At 35.3% G+C, this 20,845-nt stretch overlaps 1 long non-coding RNA gene and 1 pseudogene across 1 annotated transcript; both read right to left on the minus strand.

The window, feature by feature from the left end:
• Positions 1 to 1,839: 1,839 nt before the first annotated feature.
• On the minus strand, positions 1,840 to 15,526 carry LOC113917817. The gene is made up of 3 exons (XR_003518367.2): positions 15,377 to 15,526; positions 14,363 to 14,428; positions 1,840 to 2,281 (listed from the first exon to the last, which is right to left on the minus strand). It is a non-coding gene; the product is annotated as an uncharacterized LOC113917817 (long non-coding RNA).
• LOC113917816 lies at positions 11,722 to 12,392 on the minus strand (annotated as a pseudogene).
• Positions 15,527 to 20,845: the final 5,319 nt, after the last annotated feature.

The raw sequence follows: 20,845 nt of genomic DNA on the forward strand, positions 1-20,845 counted from the left end.
TCACCCACGCTTCAGATGTCTGTCTTTTCATTATACATAATGTTGGGTAAGTGTTGTCCGGGATAAAATCCAGCCTGAGTTACAGGTACTGTTTTCCAGGAACTGGCAGTCAGGAAGGGACAAGGAGAAGTGTTAATGTCCATACTTAATTTGAAGGCGTACATGAGTTATAGTTGTGCATGTATCTGACTCAGCCTCTGACATTTATCCAAGGGCTTCCTATATGAGGCACTGGGCATGGATTATCTCATTTCATTCTCACAAAAATCCAACCAAATGATTATATACTTGGTTCCATTTTGCAGATAAGGAAGCTGAAGTAATGAGCTCAAGGTCACATACTTGCTGCATGTAATCTCTTCAAACTTTTATGTGTTTTGTACGCAAATGCCAGAGAAGTCTTCCTAATGCGGCTTTGATCTGTATTTAACTCCTTATTGACTTTTCCCAGTGATCCCTACTGCCTACGTAATAAAGCTATGGTGGATTTGAGACCTTAGTGTCAGAACCCTACTTTGTTACTTTATTGGCCTCTGCTCTCACAGGAACCAACTGTTTTTGCCTTCTTCTCTTGCTATTTCTCCACATAACTTACACCTTCTGGTGTCTGAGCCTTTGCTCCCACCTTGTGAATTCCTTGATTTCTGGGAACTTGGGATCTAATCTTCTGCCTGCCACAGGGAAGAAAGGTCAGTCAGCATGGCTGTGTCTCTGCCATGGCATTTGCTGTTTGCTCAGCTTTTATACCAGGTTGTCCTTCTCTGACATCTGTACCTGCACCAGTTGTCCACAAGCCATCTTCTGGAGTTGGCTGCCTATGTTAGTTTTCTAGGGATGCCATAACAAAGTACCACAAACTGAGTGGCTTGAATATATTGTCTTACAGATTTGAAGGCTAGAACCAGGAGATCAGAGTATCAGCAGGGTTGATTCCTTCTAATGGCTGTGAGGGAGAAGCTGTCCTTCCTCCCCCCTAGCTTCTGGTGGTTTGCTAGAAGTCTTTGGCATTCCTTGGCTTGTAGATGCATCACCTTGATCACTGCCTTCATCTTCACGTGATGATACTTTTGTGTGTATGTGTAAATCAAATCCCCCCTTTTTCTAAGGATACCTGTGTAGGAGTGCTAAAAACAATGACTCCATCTTTGACCCTCCAACTTGTTCATGCCTGAGAAATGACCTGCCTCGTAGCTACATGTTCCAGGCTCCCAGGAGGTTAATGTATGTCCTGACCTGAATGTGGGATGGCTTGTTCTGATCTTCCCTAAACTGGCACACAGAAGGCTCCACTTTAGATAAGCAGTAGAAATGACTGGTGCACAGAAGGCCCCACTTTATATCCTAGTAGAGATCCTCTGGCTCACAGATGATGCCACTTTCGATAACTACCCTTTGACCTCACCTCTCGTTCTATAAAAGCTGGGAATTAAGGTCTGGACTGGGCAGAGAATGGGGGCAGATAGGAAGTATGCTGCCGCCATGAATGGTCCTTTGCCTGAGTCTCCTTGTTAGTAAGTTACCCTGACTAAAACTCTGTAAATAGTACGGAGTGGCTTGTGTCCTTTTTCAATCTCAAAGTGCCTTCTCAGCCTGGAGTATACTTTACTGTCCCTCCTCCACCTTCTAACAACCTGTCGTGTTGGATAATCCAATGACCTAGCTAACTAATTACATCTGCAATGACCCTATTCATAAATAAGGTTACATCTCAAGTACTGGTGGTTAGACCTTCAACATATGAATTTTAGGGGACACAGTTCCACTCATAACGCTGGCCCATTATTTATGCAGTGGTCGGTTATGGCTCCCTTTGATTTACTCTGCAACCACAGAGTCCTACATTTTTATACCTTTATTACTAGATGCAACATCTGGTAACCTCTGAATCATGGTAGGCATTTGGGAGATGAAAGCAGTTAGAAAAGATCCTAGTGTGAGTCAAGTCTGATAGTCCCCATCCAAGGAACTGCTTCACAACTCAGAGCTCAGTAGAGAACAGAGAGCATTTCAAGTCAATTATTGGGAAAGGAGTACTTGGCAAAATTATTTTTTGGTTGTTGTTGGAGTTTTTGTTTGTTTCATTTTTTGTTTTTGCATCTTAATTATGAACTTGAGGCATTGGGCCCTATAACTGTCTGCAGAGTTACAGCTTAATCATATACAATGAGGTATGGCTGAATAGTAGAGCTGGAACCAAGGAAAATGTCATTAAATCCTTCCAAATGTCATCAAGACAGTTTTTTGGATCAAAGTAGATGGATTAAATGTTTCCTTCCTGCATCTGGAACAAAAGTACAAAATATAGCTTATCAGTGTCTCTTTGAATTACCACGTAATTCTACAAACACATCACTTTACCCATGTAACCCATCATAGGGCATTCACAATAACATTAGGACTTCGTAGGGACTACAAATTTGGCCTGTTAAACCAATGAGATATTTTTGGCTTTTGGCGGATGTCACTATGGCTGTGTTTAAGAATTGCTTTGTCCTTTTACATTTCAAACCATTTTTTTAAAGGTTAAATAGAGAAAAACCTATTTTTGAGCCATGGTTCAGAAAACATTTTAAAAGATTGTTTTGAGGTTTTGTAGCTAAGTTGTACAAATCTGCTCTGATCCCTATTCCAAAAGGAAATTCATTCAGTATTTACTAGCAATTAAAAAGAAAGAGAATATTTTAAAATGCCAAAGGAATAAAAAACAGAGGAGGGAATGAGAGTTTTGTCTTTAGAGTAAGTATATTAAGATTAGAAAGTAAAAGTCAAAAGTTTGTAGGTAATTGGTAGAGAACAAGGACTAAGTAGGCTTTTAACTACTTTTTAAATTCTAACCTTTTCTATTTTATTTCCCTGCTCTGTTATTTTCTATGGAACTATGGAAAATACTTGAACTTTTAGGATAGCCTAGTCAAGCCAATCCCCCCATTCACCTGTAGAAAGTCACTAAAATTTTTGGTCAAAGTACTAAGAAGGACTAACTAACTTGTTTTGAACATAATATACAAAGTCAAGCCTATGTTTTGAAATAGCCAGTATCTTGGATTTAGACCCCACCAATATCATTTTTTCCCATGGGTGCCAATTGTTTTAATCAGAGCTGCCCAATACTTTATTAAATTTAGCTGTAGTTGGTCTACAGTGCAGTTTGGGAGATTTTGACATTTGCTGTCAGAGATTTAAGGTGTCACTATGACAGCGACATGAAAAGTTGGCAACACAGAAATAGGCAGTGGCTTTTAAGCTTTTGTGTCAAAAGAAACCAGGCTAATAATACTGGAAAATAATGGGTATGAGAAGAGGATTAGGAGAAGGGAGCTCATAGTATAAGTAGATAAAGACACCATGGAAAAATGACAAAGGGCACAGGGAGCCTTCACAGAACAAGACAGGACAGAACTCTTAGAGGAATGCAAAATGAGATAGCATGGGGCTTTATGAAAAATGACTGAGAATGTTATAATTTTAAAACTTTTCATACATTTAATTAATAATGAAAAGATTAGAGAACTATTTACAATTGTAGAAAAGTAAGTAAGTAGTCCTTTTTTTGTATCCAAACGAGTACAACATACTATATTTCTCCCAGGAGGCAAAGGGTCTCTTTAGAACATAGAGAGATGGGCTGCTCAGCAGTCATTTAAAGCTTTTCAATTGCAGAAAAGAAGAGAGAAAACAAGGAGAAATTCAGGATTGGTAAATGCCAAGAGGGAGATGAAGACAAGGAAATAAAAATTTCCCAAAGGCATGTTTTAGTCAGGGAAAGAAGTCACATCCTTTAACCAACTTTTCATAAGTTTTAACTACAGTTCATGATTTTAAAATAATTGTTAATTATTAAAGGTTCTTCTGGGCAGATTTTGTGTCTTTTCTATCAAATTTCATTATCTTATATTTTGTACTAAATATTTAACAAGTCAAGTTCTTTAACATTGATTTTCCTTAGATTTCTCACCTATAAATGTAGATACTACTAGTAACTAGCTGTTAGTGTTGATGAAATGGATTGTTACAGAAGCTTCAAGTCAATAAATACTCATTGAGGAACAGGAATAGCTGTTACTATCCATAACAATGAAATAATTTTTATGTGAATTAAATAAACAAAAAATATTGCCACCATCTTCCAAATTGAATGTGTGTGGGGGGGAGGCATCATTTGTATTTTGTGTTGTCAGAGGATGCAATGAAGACGTTTTAAATCTATACTTTAAAATTGCATGCAGTATCTTGTCTAAAAATTATTTTCTGTCATCTTTTGTTTATTTTAAAGGCTATTTTAGAATGCAGTTTATATTAAAGATAGTTTGAAAAAGCCTCTGTAGGCATATGATACTAAGAGAAATGTAAGGCAATATACTCACGCACAAACATAGACACACATATGTGCACACACACCCTAGAAACTATTTAGTAAAATATCTCACCATTAAAAATGTCTTTTTACCTTTAAATATCTTTTAATCTATTTTGAAAACATCTATTTCAACAGTGGGAAAAATCCACTTTTTCGATTGGCAAAGGCAATCATGTTTGTTGTGTCAAAACAGTTTGAAATAGAATTTTTGATTCTGAGCTCCTTTAACAAGGATTAGGTGTTACTCATCTAGTATACTCCCTGGCTCATTGTAGGCATTAAATACGTATTTATAAATCAATATATGAACCAATCAATATATGAATGGAAGAATTAGAAGCAAAACGCTAGAAGCAGAAAACCACAAAAGAAACAGAACAGTGACCATACACATCCTAATTTTCCCCCAGTTGTTTTTCTGTTTACTACTTTCACAGGGAGATCCTGGGGACATATTAGAATGCTGAGAAACTGTTTCTTAAGCAAGAAGCTTGTCATTCTGAAGACTGTAGTGGTAATTTGCAGCTTCGAAGCTTCGTGTGCTTTGATCATTTGAATCAAGGGCACTGAAAAGTAAATCTAAGCCCACACTCACAGACCAAAGGGTTGTAAGAGGACTTAATAAAGGAAAAAAGCACACATTCAATTCTTAAAAAAAAAATTAGACAATATGTTTAAAAATATAGACTATATATGTAAATCTTAGAGTATAAACCCCCAGGTAGCAGGGAGATTCTTCACCCTTCTGTTCTTGGCACCTACATAGCATCTTGCATGTTTTTGTTTTTGTTTTTACTTCAGTAAGTTTTTGTGGAAATGAGTTAATGAATGAATTAATGATATTACAAAATGTTAAAATGTTAAGGAGTTATGAGTATCAGCTGATAGGGAAAAGGATTGACATAAGTAAATTTCAAACTGTGCACAAAAAGAAAGGAAAGGCATTGGGCGAATATGAAGAAGAGTGACAAGAAGAGGTTATGAGCAGCATGGGATAGGGAGTGGGGTCTTTGGGTAGAGGTTTGGCCATATTGAGGCTTATTTTCTCTAACCAAAAAGTGATTAAGCAATTTGGGAGAAAGGGAAAATTTAAAAATCACAACGAAAGCAAGTTATGTATTATGTTCCTCTGCAGACCTCATAAGAGAGCAATTTACTCTTGCATGTTCTCTAAATGTTTCTAAGAGAGAATGTTTTATGGGCCTACAGACTTTAGATTCTGTCCCATCTCTGAATCTTAACTAATTCACTTAAAAAACAAGATAGCTTTGTGTACCTGGCAAACTAAAAAGCCTTTTCTGCAATGGGGGCCTTTTGATTTGGAGATTTGAGATCTGGGTTGGTCACTCTCAAAATTAACATGACTGAAAAAGCCATTTTTAAAAAAAGGCAATTAGAATTCAAATAAAGGCCAGACTAGTCAGATCTCATTTTCTGTAAACTCTCAGCTTAACTCACTAGAAAAGGCTCAGTGGCAATACCACACACTGGCAAGTTATGACCGTTACCAAGTTATGGTCAAGAAATTGGGGCTGTCTCCTTCTATGATGCACAGTTTTCCCCCTCAAATTTACAGCTTCACAGTAAATAAATGATATCATCATTAGTGTATGTAATAAGAATAAAAACCAATAAAAATAAGGGCTTGAAAGGATATTGGACTGACACCTTTGTTTTGCAGGTAAGTATAATAAGGATAAATGGCTTATTCAAGGTCCCAAAGATCGTCGAGGACAGAAATGTGAAAAAAACTCAAGACTCCTGATTTCTTTTTGTAACACACTTTCACTATATTATGTACAGAAACAATAGTTAAGTATGTGGACAACAAAGAGAAGGATGGAGTTGAGGTAAGTCCTTGAATAGCCTAAAAAAGTCCATTTATTGGATTTTCTAATTTTATGAGAACAGTCTTGTTCATCACTGTATCTCCAATGAGTTGCACAGAATCTGGCACTGGTCAATATATATATTTTGAGATGTAATTTAAATATAATAATTTGTACAGGTCTTAAGCATTTGGCTTCATGAAGTTTAGCCATTTTATTTAATCATGTACAGAATGTAACCATGTGTAGAAAACATGTATTCCGTATATGAGTCCTTTGTCGGATATTTGTATTATGAAAACTTTTTTTTCAGTCTGTGTCTTGCCTATTCTTTTTCTTATTAAGGTCATCTACACTATCCCAGAAAATTCCCTCTTGTCGTTTTAAGGTCAATCTCCGCTTCGTTCTCTCCACCCACAGAGATGACCACTTTCTGATTTCAGTTGCCATAGATTAGTTTTATCTATTCTTGGAAATAATATAAAGTAATTGAGTCATGTTTTTGTGGCTGGTTTTTCATTCCTCATAATGTTTGTGCCTTTATCAGTAGTTTCTCCTTTTATTGCATGACCATAACACATTTTGCTTATTCATTCTGTTGGTGGATATTTGTGTAATTATGAATATGAAAGTCGCTGTAGACATTCTTTTACAGGCTCTTTTTGGACCTTTTTTGGACATTTTGAACACATTTGCACACACTTGTTGGCCATTTGTATTTCTTTGTGAAGTATGTATTCAAGTCATTTATTATTTTGTAATCATTTACTGTTTTGTAATTGGGTGCACCTTTTTATTATTTGTCCTTTTCTTATTGTATTATAGGGTTTCTCTAATATTCTGGATATGAGTTCTTTGTCAAATAGATGTATTATGAAAACTTTCTCCCAGTCTGTTTTTTGCCTATTAATTTTCTTAATGTTTCTTTCAATGAGATATAAATTTTAATTTTGATAAAGTTCAATTTATCTATTTTTTTCTTTTAGGGTTACTGGTTTTTTTCTTTTAGAGTTATTGATTTTGTGTTGAAATCATCTTTGCCTACTCCCAAGGTTACAAAGATATTATTCTTATTTTTTTCTGTGCTTTATGAATTTAAATCTAAGATTCACCTCAAATTAATATTTTATTTATGGAGTATAAGGGTTGAGTTGATCCAATATCATTTAAGATTTTTCTTTCTTCCATTGAATGAACTTGGTGCCTTATCTGAAAATCAATTGACTTTATATGTGTGGGTCTATTTCTGGACTTTATTTTCCATTGATCTATATGTTAATTCTTTAAGTCAATTATTCCAGTCTGTTGTTTATTGTAGCTTTGTAATAAGTCTTGAAGTAGATAGTGTTAAGTCCTTTAACTTTCTTTAAAAGATTGTTTTTGCTATTCTAAATCCTTCTTATTTTTACCCAAATTTTAGAATCAGTTTGTCAATATCTTCAAAATAGCCTGTTGGAAATTTGATAGATATTACATTAAGTCTATAGATCAGTTAAGAGAGAAAAGCACATCCTTAAAATATTAAATTTTGTCAGTAAACATAGGCATAGCTCTTCACTTATTTGAGTCTTTTAAATTTCTCAACAGTGTTTCATAGTTTCAGTGTGGACATCTTTCATCTTTTTCAGTAGATTGTTTATCTACTCAATATTTTTAATGATATTGTATATAATTTTACTTTTTTTCTAATTTTTGTTTGCTTGTATATAGAAACTCTAGATTTTTTGTGAATTTGAATTCTACAGTTTCACTGAATTTACTTAGCCCTAGTCCTTTTATAGATTCTATGAAGGTTTTCTATATTTACAATTATTTTGCCTGCAAATAGCACAGCTTTAATTATTCTTTTAGATTGTTAGGCTTTTATTTATTTTCCCTGCCCCATTGTACAGAAGGGAAACTCCAGGAAAATATAAAATGGAAATGATGAGAGAGGGCATTCTTCTTTGGGAGAGTACTGGGAAAGCCATATTTCTACATCAATTGAGAGGATTATATGGGGGTTTTGTTGTTGTTGTTTTCTCTTTTTTTCTGTTAGTATGGTGAATTATACATATTTTTTTCTAAACGTTGAGGCACTTTTGCATACCTGGGGTAAAACCCACCTGTTCATGATGCATCACTGTGTGTGAGTCCGCTTGCTGTACTTAGGTTGTTTCTGTGTTTTTAAGATTTTGCATCTGTGATCATAATAGATATTAGTCTATAGTTTTTTTCTTATTTTTGCCAGGTTTTAGTATCAGACCATATTTTTTGAATAGTATTTCTTCCTCCTTCCGTTTTTGAAAGAACTCATGTAGAATTGGCATTATACCTTACTTCAATACTTGATAAAATTCCAGTGAAGCCATTTGAGCCTGAAATAACTCTGGGGGAAAGTTTTTGATTATGAACTCAATTTGTTTTATACTCATGGGGCTATTTAGATTGCCTATTTCTTATCTTATTACATCAGTTGAAATAAATGTATTGTTCAAGGAATGTGTCCATTTCATTTAATTCGTAGAATTTATTGGCGTAAAACTTTTTTTATCCTTTTCTTTTTCGCAGTCTCTAGTAATGTCCCTTTCCATTCTTGATGTAATTGTATTTTCTCTTTCTCCTTGATAAATCTTACTAGAAATTTGTCAAGCTTACTCATCTTTTTAATGATTCCACTTTCAACATTTTGATTACCTGTTTTTTTGTTTTATATTTTGTTGATTTATATTTTTGTCTCCATTATTTCTTCTATTTACTTTAGGCTTAATTTGTTCTGTTTTGTCTAGCTTCTAAAATAGAAGTTTTAGTTACTTATTTTTAAGTTATTACTCTTTTCTACTATAAACATTTAAACTCTAACTGTTCTTCTAATGTAGCTTTAGCTGCATCACACAGATTTTTATATACTGTGTTTTTATTGTCATTCATTTTGTAGTCTTTTCTAATTTTCCTTTTGCGTTCTTGACTGTGGGTTATTTAGACATTTGTTGTAAAATCCCAAATACTTTAGCATTTTTTATATAGCTTTTAAAAATCAATTTCTAATTTGATACCATTATATCCAGAGACTATATTCTATATGATTTTAATTCTTTAATATTTTTGAGACTTTTTATAGCCTAGTTGGTAGTCTGTTTTGGTGGATAATTCATGTGCACATGTAAAGACAGTGTGCAGTGGTTGGGGTAGAATTATACCTATACAGTTGTTGGGGGATGGTTATGTAAACTCTCTGACCACAAACATGGACTTGTCCACTTCTTCGTTTAATCTGTCAAGTTTTGCTTCATGCATTTTGAAATCTTGTTATTGGGTACATACACTTTTAGAATTGTTATAACTTCTTGATGAATCAACCCCTTTATAATTATGAAATGTTTCTTTATTTCTCCAGTAATATTCTTTCCCTTGAAATCACCTTAGTCTGATATTAAGATAGCCAACCAATTTCTTAATCGTTGTGTTTAATAGTATCTTTAACACACAAATCTTGCTTATATAATTAAAATTTCTTAATCTTAGTGTTTCAGTGGTACTATTTTTACACATTTACTTTCAACTGCTCTGCCTTTACACATAAAATCTATAGAGTTATGTCTTTTTTTATATAATCTTATTATCTCTGACTTTTACGTGGAATGTTTTGTTTAATAACATTTAATGTAATTATTGATATAGTTCTATTTTAATCTCCTATCTTCATATTTGGTTTTTATTTATCTCATTTATTAAACATGCCTCTGTTTTTTTTTTTCTGCCTTCTTTGAGGTAAATCACATTTTTTTTGTATTCCATTTCTACTCCTACTTTTAGTATTTACCTTTATATCTTTGTGTTATATTTTTATGCTTTATCTAGAGCAGTGATGTCTGAAATAATTGGAAATCTTCTTTATCTGTTCAATCCAATATGATGGCCACTAGAGATATATAGTTACTAGCACTTGAAATGTGGCTAGTGTAACTTAGGAACTGAATTTTTAATTTTATTTAATTTTGATTAATTTTTACCTAAATTTAAATATCAACTTGTAGCTACTGATTACCGTATTGGACAGTATAGGTTCAGAGTTTATAATATGAATCTTAGATTCATTATAGCCTAACTTCAAATAATATTATGCTACGTCACAAACAGTTTGGTGGGGTTTTTTGCCATCTTTATGCACTTCATTTCTTATATTTTAGTTCTACATTTGCTAAAAATCCCTAAATACATTTGATATATTATTATTATTTTCTTTTAACTTCTCGGCAGTCTTTTAAAAATATACATAAGATATAAATACAGATATAGGCTGAAACGTCTTTTATATTTTCCCAGATATTTACTTTATTTTATGCCTTTCATTCATTCCTGCAGATCTGGGGTTTCATTTGGCATCATTTCTCTTCATTTCTGAAGAACTACTTTTAGCATGTCTCATAGTAAGGGCTGCTGGAGGCAAATTCCCTGAAGTTCTGTTCTCTGAAATAACTTTATTTGCCCTCTCTTTTAAAGGAGAGATAGATGATCTATATATAATATTCTTAGGCTGACTTTTGTCTTTAGCACTTTATATTATTGCTTCGTCCAATAATATATTCTCTAATTATTTTTAGTGGTAAATCACCTATCATGCATATTGTACCATTGAAGATAATGTGTCTATTTTTTGCTGACTGCTTTAAATTATTAAATTTTGTTTCCAGCAATTTAACTATGAAGAGTTTAGGCGTGTTTTGTTTTGTAGTACTCTGCATGGGGTCCACTGAATATCAGATATGTGTTAACATCTTTCAATCATTTGGAATCATTCTCTGCTATATTTCTTCAAATATTTTTTTTTTACCCTATTCACTATCTTCTTTTTCTACACTCATGATAGGTTTGATATTGTCCTACAGATCTCAAACACTTCTCTCTCTCTCTTTTATTTTTTACTTTTTTTTTTTTTTTTGCTTTAGTTCGGATGCCTTCTATTGATTTGTTTTGTTTTGTTCATTTTAAACAAGAATTTTATTTAAATAACAAGATACTTGAATTGAAAAATATCTAGGAATCTTCTTTTAGATTAATTTATTCCTACTTGAGATAGATCATCCTACATGTTACAGCTGTGTACAAAAAAGTTATAAAATTGTCCTTGGTTTTATAGTGATAAATGAAAAGCATTGAAATTCTCCAATAAACAAAGTATGCAAGGATTTTTACGTTGTTCTTTTTTGTTTTGTTTTGAGAGCAAAATAACTCACTGAGATATAAAGATAGGAGCTGAATGCCACAAATGGAGAAAGGGATATTTTCATAAAATCAATTTTTCCCTATCTCATCTCCATTTGGTGCTGATCAAACCATATCACTGGCCATTTAGTTAAAAAATGCAATATGCTTGTGTATATTCACCAGTTACTTTATGTGCAATAAAGGAATGGGGAAAGGGAAAATGAAAGAATTGAGAGAACTCTACTGTAGTAATCAGGATGTGGTGGAAGCAAATTGCAGTTTTCTAATTTAGGTTGTCCTTTTGGTCTGGAGAAACAGAGTTCTGGAGTAAAGTAGCAGGCTCCCTTTCTAGTAAACACCTCCTGTTTGCTGCTGGAACGCATCAACTGTATCTTCATCCTCTATCTCCAGCTATGCAGGAATGTCTGTTTCATTGATTGGCTGCTCATCCCTTTGGCATCTGATTTGCCGCATTGACAAACCTCATTGACAAGCCTATTGTTCACAATAGGCTTTCATTAGTTTACTAAGTGCTGTGTGCCTCTTAATCTTTTTTTTTAATTTTTTATTGTTATGTTAATCACCATACATCATTAGTTCTTGATATAGTGTTCCATGATTCATTGTTTGTGCATAACACCCAGTGCTCCACGCAGAACGTGCCCTCCTTAATACCCATCACCAGGCTAACCCATCCCCCCACCCCCCTCCCCTCTAGAACCCTCAGTTTGTTTTTCAGAGTCCATCTGTCTCTCATGGTTCCTCTCCCCTTCCGACTTACTCCCCTTCATTCTTCCCCTCCTGCTATCTTCTTTTTCTTTTTTCTTAACATATCTTGCATTATTTGTTTCAGAAGTACAGATCTGTGATTCAACAGTCTTGCACAATTCACAGCACTCACCATATGTGTGCCTCTTAATCTTAAATGGCACTCCAGAACCATCCAGACTCAATACCTTCAAATTAACATGATCCTTGTTCCCAATTTTGACTCCTTCCTTGGGCTTGTCATTTGCCATGGCATGTGCCACATTAGCCTCAGCTGCTGCTTCACAAAAAGGTCCAGACCCTCACTTGAACCAGTGCACACAAGCAGCACCAGCAGCTCTATTGACCTGTCTTCTAGGATACTCATTCTTTTCAGATTCCAATCTGCTGTTAAGTCCATCTAATGAGTCCTTCATTTATGATACTGCATCTTTTCTGGAATTTTTTTCAATAGATTTTTGTTTAAAATGTTCTGCTAAAATCCCCCATCTCTTTACTCACATTGCCTACTTTTTCTACTTGCTCCTTTAGATTTTTGATTATACATATTTTATTTAAAATCTCTAATAATTCCAACATGTGGATCATCTCTGGGTCTGCTTCTCTCCATATATTTTCTTTTGGCCATGATTTATATATCTTATTTGTCGTGCAAATTTTATGGCACTAAGGATATTTTGTGTAAGGAAACAATACAAAAATGGATGTAAATCATATTTATTTATAGAAAAGATCTAGAGTGGAGAGCTAATAAATCTGGTCTCTAGTTGAGATGTGTTTGGGATTTGTTGCAGCTTTAGTTTGACCACAGGCTTTAAATGTTTTGGAAGTGGAATTAGAATGAAACCCTGCAGACTTGGGGTCTGAGCACTAGTGAGATCCATAGGCTTCTATGCTTCTCTGCCCAGCGCTAGCTTTTTAAAACATGAAGATTTCTGCTTTTATAGCACTTCCAGCTCTTCGTATTTCTAGGAAGTTTTCTTTGCTCTCTTCCAGCCATACTAATACTTTGTATGCCCAGGAAGATCTTTCTCTTCCCAGAATGCCTCAAAGCAGTCCCTCTCAGAACACTGTCTCCAGCTCTTAGAAGCTGAAATCTTGAGTTGAAATTGATCCCTCTCAATTCTCCTCCCCTGCCTTCTAGCCTGTGGAGAACTGCCCCTAAACAGTCAGGAAAGACACAGGCAGTAGAATTGGTGAGTGAGTGCAGATTTACTCTGTAACTTCACTAGAGTCTCAGAATTTCAATCTTTCTTGGCAGCCCACATACAGGCCTTAAAATTTTGTTAAAGATTCTGCTGATTTTCTGTCTGTGGAGATAGTTTTCTTTTCCTGCTAGTCAGCCAAGGAGAGTAGCTTTGTACGTCTTTTCTCCTATGAAGTAATCGTCCCTGAAGTTTAGCTTATTTAAAGAGTTTTTCAATGTCATTTTTCTCAGGGGTTCAGGAAAATTAATTTAGTGTCTCACGTGATTTGTTTTGCTTGTTATGGTGAGAGTTACATTCTCTTATAACTTCCTACTTCATAATATTGAGTTCCCACGAGCTATGGGAACTCAATACATTTGTTGATGGAATGAAGGGATGCAGAAGAGCAGGCTGTCCTGTGTTAAGTTTTCAAATTCTAAGTCTGTTCCTAATTTGCTCCTTTCTATATTCTTAAGCAAGTTTTTTTTTTTAACCTTCTGTTTCCTGACATATAAAAAAGGGATAGCAATGATACCCAATTTGTAAATTTTTTGAAGGTTACATGAGTTATATAAAGCATTTAGAGTGATGCCTAAAACAATAAAAATTATATGAATGCCTGTTACTTTTATTTTTTTATTTGTAGTAGAGTTTTCTTCAGAAAATGTAGAATGTGTTCAAAAATCTCAGCAAGCTAAAGGATCAAGATAATTACCCCCCCACACACACACATGTTGAGGAGGGTGGAGTTAAAAACCACTACCAATTATTAAAACAAAAGGTATTTCCATAAATAGAGTAGTGTTTAATCAACCTGAATAACACTTTCAAAGTTACTGGTGAGTTAGGTGCTTCATCAGTGGAATTAGGCACTTAGTTGAGTGGGGGAGAAAATATGCTGTTACATAAATTAAAACAATTGAAGGGGTAATCAGCGTCTCTGGCACTGAGATATAACACTATCATTACTGGTCTGTATACCTCCTGGAGTTTATGAAATACCCTACAGGACAATGCACAGCTGATTCTCTTACCGTTCTTTATGCCATTCCTCAAGCAGCACTGGCCGACTGTGCCTTGTTCTCGGCTCCTGAGATAGTCTATAAATGAAAGAAAGAAGCTGCAGAAACCAGATGGAACATCTTTTTTAGCCTCCAGTTTTTCTCTCTTCTTAATCTCTCTCTTTAAAGTCTTTCCCTCTTCAAAATCTGTCCTCTTACATTTTATTATCATTGTGGTATCTTCCAGTTATCGTCCCATGTTCCCCTCTCCCTTGTTCTCATGTACCTCAAGTCAAAATAACAGTAAGTAATAATAATAATAGTACTCGTAGGCTATATAGATTAGGAAGATGAATGCATGGTATGCTTCAATAAGTGTATCTTTTTATTAACAATTATTCAAAACTCCAAAACTGTGTGAAAAAATTCGAAATGGAAAAGGGTCTTTAAAAATTAAAAGCAAAACCAAACCAAACACCCAGAATCATCTAAGTCAGGTCTAGCCTGTCAAAATGGCAATCTGGAAAAACTGTGACTCTGATCCACAAACTGTGTTTTCTCAGGCTATCCAGGGTCTCTCCAAATACTAAAAATGTGGTCAGCAGCAAGGTTAGCATGTTCTCTACCGCTGGGAGTATTGAAATACTCCATTTCTCTCAGCTTCATTCCCTCGAACACCCCCAAACAATATACAACTCTGTCTAGCACTCTCAATCTCTCTTTCACATACACACACACACACACACACACACACACACACACAACACTGAAAATAATACATCTATTCTGATGCACTTTCAGATCCTGTGACTGCTGGTTCAGGGTGGTATTTTTAGACAAGGGGCTCTTCCAGTATAAACAACAATTTATATGTAAGTCTGGCTCCATTCCTAATGAATTTGCTGAGAAACAAGGATTTTCAGAATACAGTATGTACATTTTTTGAAGGAAAAATTAAAAGTGGGCAACCTGTACTCCCTCCCATCTGCTCCTGTGCACTCTGCTAGGCAAGCAACCAATACCGGTCACAAGGTCTGCTCCACCTACCCTGCTGATGGATTGTTTTCTCTTTGCCTTGTTTTCAAAGTTGATACTCTCTGAGCCAAACAGGCAAGCAGCTGAGGTGGACAGAAGCACAACTCTGGAATACTGTAGATAATTGCCAAAAGCAGCTGAGTTTAGGAGACCCACCTGTTAATGAACAGCCAATTATTTATGTGCTTATAAATCACCTTTTAAATACTAACACACACTAATAAACTTTGGCTACTTGTTACCATGGTAACTGACTATGTCACAAAGGAGAAGAAGACTAGTGATATTTGAACAGTGGGTCAATGGTCCAGTATGTCCTGGGACTGCCATTTGTACTCCTTCACATGAAACTGTTATGTCTTGGGGCACCTTCGTGGCTCAGTCGTTAAGCGTCTGCCTTAGGCTAGGGTTGTGATCCCAGGGTGCTGGGATTGAGTCCCACATCGGGCTCTCTGCTCGGCGGGAAGCCTGCTTCTCCCTCTTCCACTCCCCCAGTTTGTGTTCCCTCTCTCGCTGTCTCTCTGTCAAATAAATAAATAAAATAAAATAAAATAAAATAAAATAAAAATAAATAAAAAAGAAACTGTTATGTCTTAGAACAACTTAAAATCACATAATTAAGGAGGCATTGGACATGATGAAATGCTTGTTTTTCCTCTATAGCCCAGAGAGTCTAAAGGGAGTAGAATGTGTCCAACTCCCCACGAGCTATGGGAACAAGCTGCCCTAACTTGTTAAGTGGCAGTTCCTATGTATAGCCATACAGCTGGTCTACTTAAGCCACCTGCTGTCAGATATTTATTCCCCAAAGCTTCCTAAGCTGCTGGGTTCCACCAGTCTGAAGAGGTTTTCCTAATACATTCTGTTTACTGTTGCAGATAGGTAAGACAATAGGCTACTTGTGGGATGCTCAGTAATATTTAGTGAGATGCAAGGAATGGTTTCAGATGAAAAAGAACATATTTTTGCTCCCAGCAAACGGACGGCACTTTCTCTCTTCTTTTAAAAGCACAGTGAGAAGGCAACCACCCGTGACCCAAAACTCTTTTTATAGTAGAGAAAGAAAACCACCTTCTGCCTTGAACTGGCTTTCCAAACTAGATATAGGGAAGCTCACCACAAGTGGTATGGGGTATGAAATGACAGCTCAAAGAATCTGATGGCTTCAGGGCCTTAGTGAATAGTGACCTAATCAAGCAATAGAGAAATGTGATTATAATCATTTTGCTATGACTGACCCAGAAATGGCTTTTTACCCTGATTTCTGAAAGATACTAGTTTTCAATAGAAAATTGAATTGCTCATACTATAGAGAAGTTCCTTACCCTTCAGCAGGTGTTCAGATTGATACTTATAACCTCCCCGCTGCCTACTCTAGGGCAAAGAGCATGAGCTTTAGATTAGGATTTATTAGTATCACTACCATTTATATGCCTCCCCTCAGCTGGAGGATCAAGGAAATGGATGTAGCTCTTCACAAATATATTCCTCCTTCTAACTTGGGGTGTCCTCCGTTCTCTGCATCCTTTATGTTATGGAGGGGTTCAGGAACTGCATGAGATTTATTTTATATACCTATATATCTTTTATATATCTAACTGAATATATGTACATGTTATGTTGGAGTTATGCACATGCCACTGCTAGGAAATTTGCCTTCTTCTGCCATTGTTACTTTTTGTGAAGGAGCGTCTACTTCATGTTTGGCTACTAGTCCTTCTTCCAATGTCCTATGCTTGCTAGACTGAATATTTCAGATAAGGATTTAGAGTCTCTACAAAGGGGCAAAGATAAAGTCAAGTCCTGGATAGTATATTACAGAGGGTTGTTCCCCAAATGAAATATCCCGGTATGAGTAGGGTGACTATGTGAATAAAAATCCAGTGGGAGAAAAAATATAGGACTGATGAGAGGTCAAAGAGGATCAGTTATGTTGAAAACATTGTCAAAATTTAAACAATGCTTAGATGAAAGGGCAATCAACCATGTGGATTGTAGGGAAATATGGCCCTTTGGTCTGGATCCAGCAGGTTGGTGGTGAGGTTGGCAAGGTGAAGGAGTAATTTGTAAGTGTATGCATGACTGATTTAATAAGAACCAAATCATTTGAAATGTCAAGGAAAAGCAGGCTAATAGCCCATGAATAGGAATTTAACACAACCCACCACCCCCACCCCAATCCTTCTCTTCATTTGGAATACTCAAGTGGAAAGAGTGGAAACTGGAAAACAGGACTCCAACCCTACTTGTGCTTCTGAATAGCTGCGAGCCAATGGGCAAGTTGTTTCTGGGCCTTAGTTTTCATATCTCTTTCTGTGTACTTTATAAGGGTATACGAGTTCATATCAATATAATTAATGTGTGAATCTATGAAAGGTGAATATCTCTAAAAAATATTATCCATGTGGGAGACAATAATATTACTAATAATAACAATGACCCCTCCAGTCTTTTGGCAGTGGGCTAATATTCTCAGAATTGATGAGAAAAAAAGATATTCAATAAAATACATGGAGAAACTAAAACAAGATGCTCTAGATAAAACTGTAAAATGCCAAAGGAAGAAAGAGTGGGAAATTTTTCTGAAGAGAATAAATAGATGCTAATAGGATAGAAAAAATAATTAGAAGAGTCAGATATAGAGTGGCAGAAATACGTACTAGGTGAAGATTCTGGATACCTGGTTCTAAGCTGGTTCTGTCATTAGCTGAGTGATCTGAAACAAGTTGCTGAATCTCTCTCAGACTAGAACTTCTCATCCACTAACAAAAAGATCTTTTATCAAATGAAATTGAAAGTGGAGCCTCAGTGTCTAAAAGCAGCTTAAAGTCTTAAAGTCTTGTTTTGAAACATTTCTTGGCATTCTCTTGCCCCCATTCCTCACTGTGGCCTTGGATCATCTGTTTAAAAATCAAAGATTTTTGAGGATCATGCTCTGAAAACCAGGGAAGTGGATGGCATCTGATGGGTTACTTTTGAGATTAAAACAGTTCTAGAAACATTTGAAATCCTTTGAGAAGAGAATTAATATGGATGTTAAAGATCAACTGGAAAAGGTAGCTGATTGTTGACTAAGCTTATTGTTGACTGACTGCTGTGCAAACACACATCTAGAAACAGAATTCACCATAAAAGAAAGATGAGTTCATGGAGAAGTAATGTCCCCCAAATCATATTTTTCTAAGAAACATATAAGTATACAGTTGACTCTTGAACAACATGGGCTTGAATGGAGCAGGTACACTTATACACAAATTTTTTTTGATAAATACAGTAAGTATTCCCATGACTCTCCTTTTATATAGGTTGTTTTTGTTTTCTTAATAAAACTGCAAACCTCAAAAAAATGTAAATGTATTTTTCTTTCTTGTGATTTTCTTAATAACATTTTTTCTTCAGCTTACTTTTTTGTAAGAATACAGTATATAATACATATAACATACAAAATATGTGTTAATCAACTGTTTATGTTATTGGTAAGGATTTCGTTCAACAGTAGGCTATTAAGTTTTAGGGGAGTCAAAAGTTACATACAGATTTTCAACTGTTTGAAAACACCACAACACCAGTGTTGTTCAAGGATCAACTGTAGTAGGAAGAGGAGCCATAAAAATACTTAGGGAAATAACTTGGATCAGAAGACTGAACTCTGCATATTCATTAATAATCAATGCAGTCTGATTAAATTTGTGACTCAGAGGGATGAAATGACCCAACACATCCCAACAAAATGTTGTTAGGGATATAATCTCTGCCAGTTCTTGCTCACTCAGGCTTCTTTTTTCCATTCTTTCCCCCTTTGCCTAACAATTCAGTGAAGCTCTCCTAGGGAAATATTGAATGTGGTGGTCCACTCCTAGCAAGAGGAAGCTGGACAGACATCTAACCAGGTCTGTTCAGTCTTTTGCAACTGTGAGTAAAGGAAGATTTGGATGGTGGGTGGGGAAGGAGCTACCTACCTTTTCAATGAAGTCATCATTTTTTCCCAAAGATTTTTGTAAAATGCTAATCAACAGTGCTTTATACAAAAAGTTCCCACAGCTCTTGCCTGAATTTCAGAATAGGATTGCTACTGTTTGGGGTTTTAAAGCTAGTGGTAAATTCTGAACATTTTCACCTTTTCTTCAAGGCTGAAATTTCAATTTCCAAGTTTGAATTCACCCAGTGGTCTATACACTTCCAGATGGGCTATAGAGTTGAGAGAGGAAATGAAGAAATAGAGCTTTGGATGGGAAAACACATTTATATGCTAGTCTTCTAACAGCTCTCATCTGTATATTGTTGATTCAGTAACAAGCCCGTGAAACTAGATGTTAAAATATATGTATTTTTAATCTTGAGAGGTATTTTAAATATTCTGAATTTTAAAAGTCTACTCAAATATTTCAAGTTTCTGTAACACCCAGTTTTGTTGTTTTTCAGATCAGATGCTTTCACTAAGGATTATAAATCAGACATTTGGCTGAAATTTCACTTGGTATGCCTCATGATCTTGGAAAGTAGGGTTACTTTATGGCTAATATCAGAAGGGGAAAATGAGTAAAAGGAACTGGCATTCTCTCTCTTTATTGAGGTATAATTGACATACAATATTATACTAGTTTCAGGTATACAACATAGTGATTCATCATTTGTATACATTGTGAAATGATCACCACAGTAATTCTAGTTATCACCTGTCACCATACAAAGTTAATACAATATTATTGACTATATTCCTCATGCTGTTCATAACATTCCCATGACTTACTGATTTCATAATTGGCAGTTTGTATTTGTTGGTCCACTTCACCCATTTCACCTTCCCCCATCCTCTTCCTTCTGGCAACTACCAACCTGTTCTCTGTATCTATGAATCTGGATTTTATTTTGTTTGTTTTGTTTTTTTACATTCCACATGTAAGTGAAATCATGCAGTCTTTGTCTTTCTCTGTTTGATTTATTTCACTTAGTGTAATACCCCCTAGGTCCATCCCTAAGTCACTAATGTCAAGGTTCCATTCTTTTTTTTATGGCTGAGTAGGATAGATAGATAGATAGATAGATAGATAGATAGATAGATAGATAGATAGATAGAGAGATAGATAGATAGATGATCTCACCACATTTTCTTTATCCATTCATCCATTGTTAGACACTTAGGTTATTTCCTTATCTTGGCTATTATAAATAATGCTGCATTTAACACAGGGGTACATGTACCTTTTCAAATTGGTGTTTCCATTTTCTTCAGATAGATACCCAGTAGCGGAATTGCTGGATCATATACTAGTTCTATTTTCAATTTTTTTGAGGAAATTCCATACTGTTTTCCATAGTGGCTCCACCAGTTTACAACACTACCAACAAGTGTACAAGGGTTCCCTTTTTTCCCACATCCTCACCAACACTTGTTATTTCTCCTCCCTTTTCTTTGATAATAGCTATTCTGACAGGTTTAAGGTGATATCTCATTGTAGTTTTGATTTGCTTTTGACTAGT

Source organism: Zalophus californianus, chromosome 1 (genome assembly GCF_009762305.2).
Source record: "Zalophus californianus isolate mZalCal1 chromosome 1, mZalCal1.pri.v2, whole genome shotgun sequence".
NCBI lineage: Eukaryota > Metazoa > Chordata > Mammalia > Carnivora > Otariidae > Zalophus > Zalophus californianus.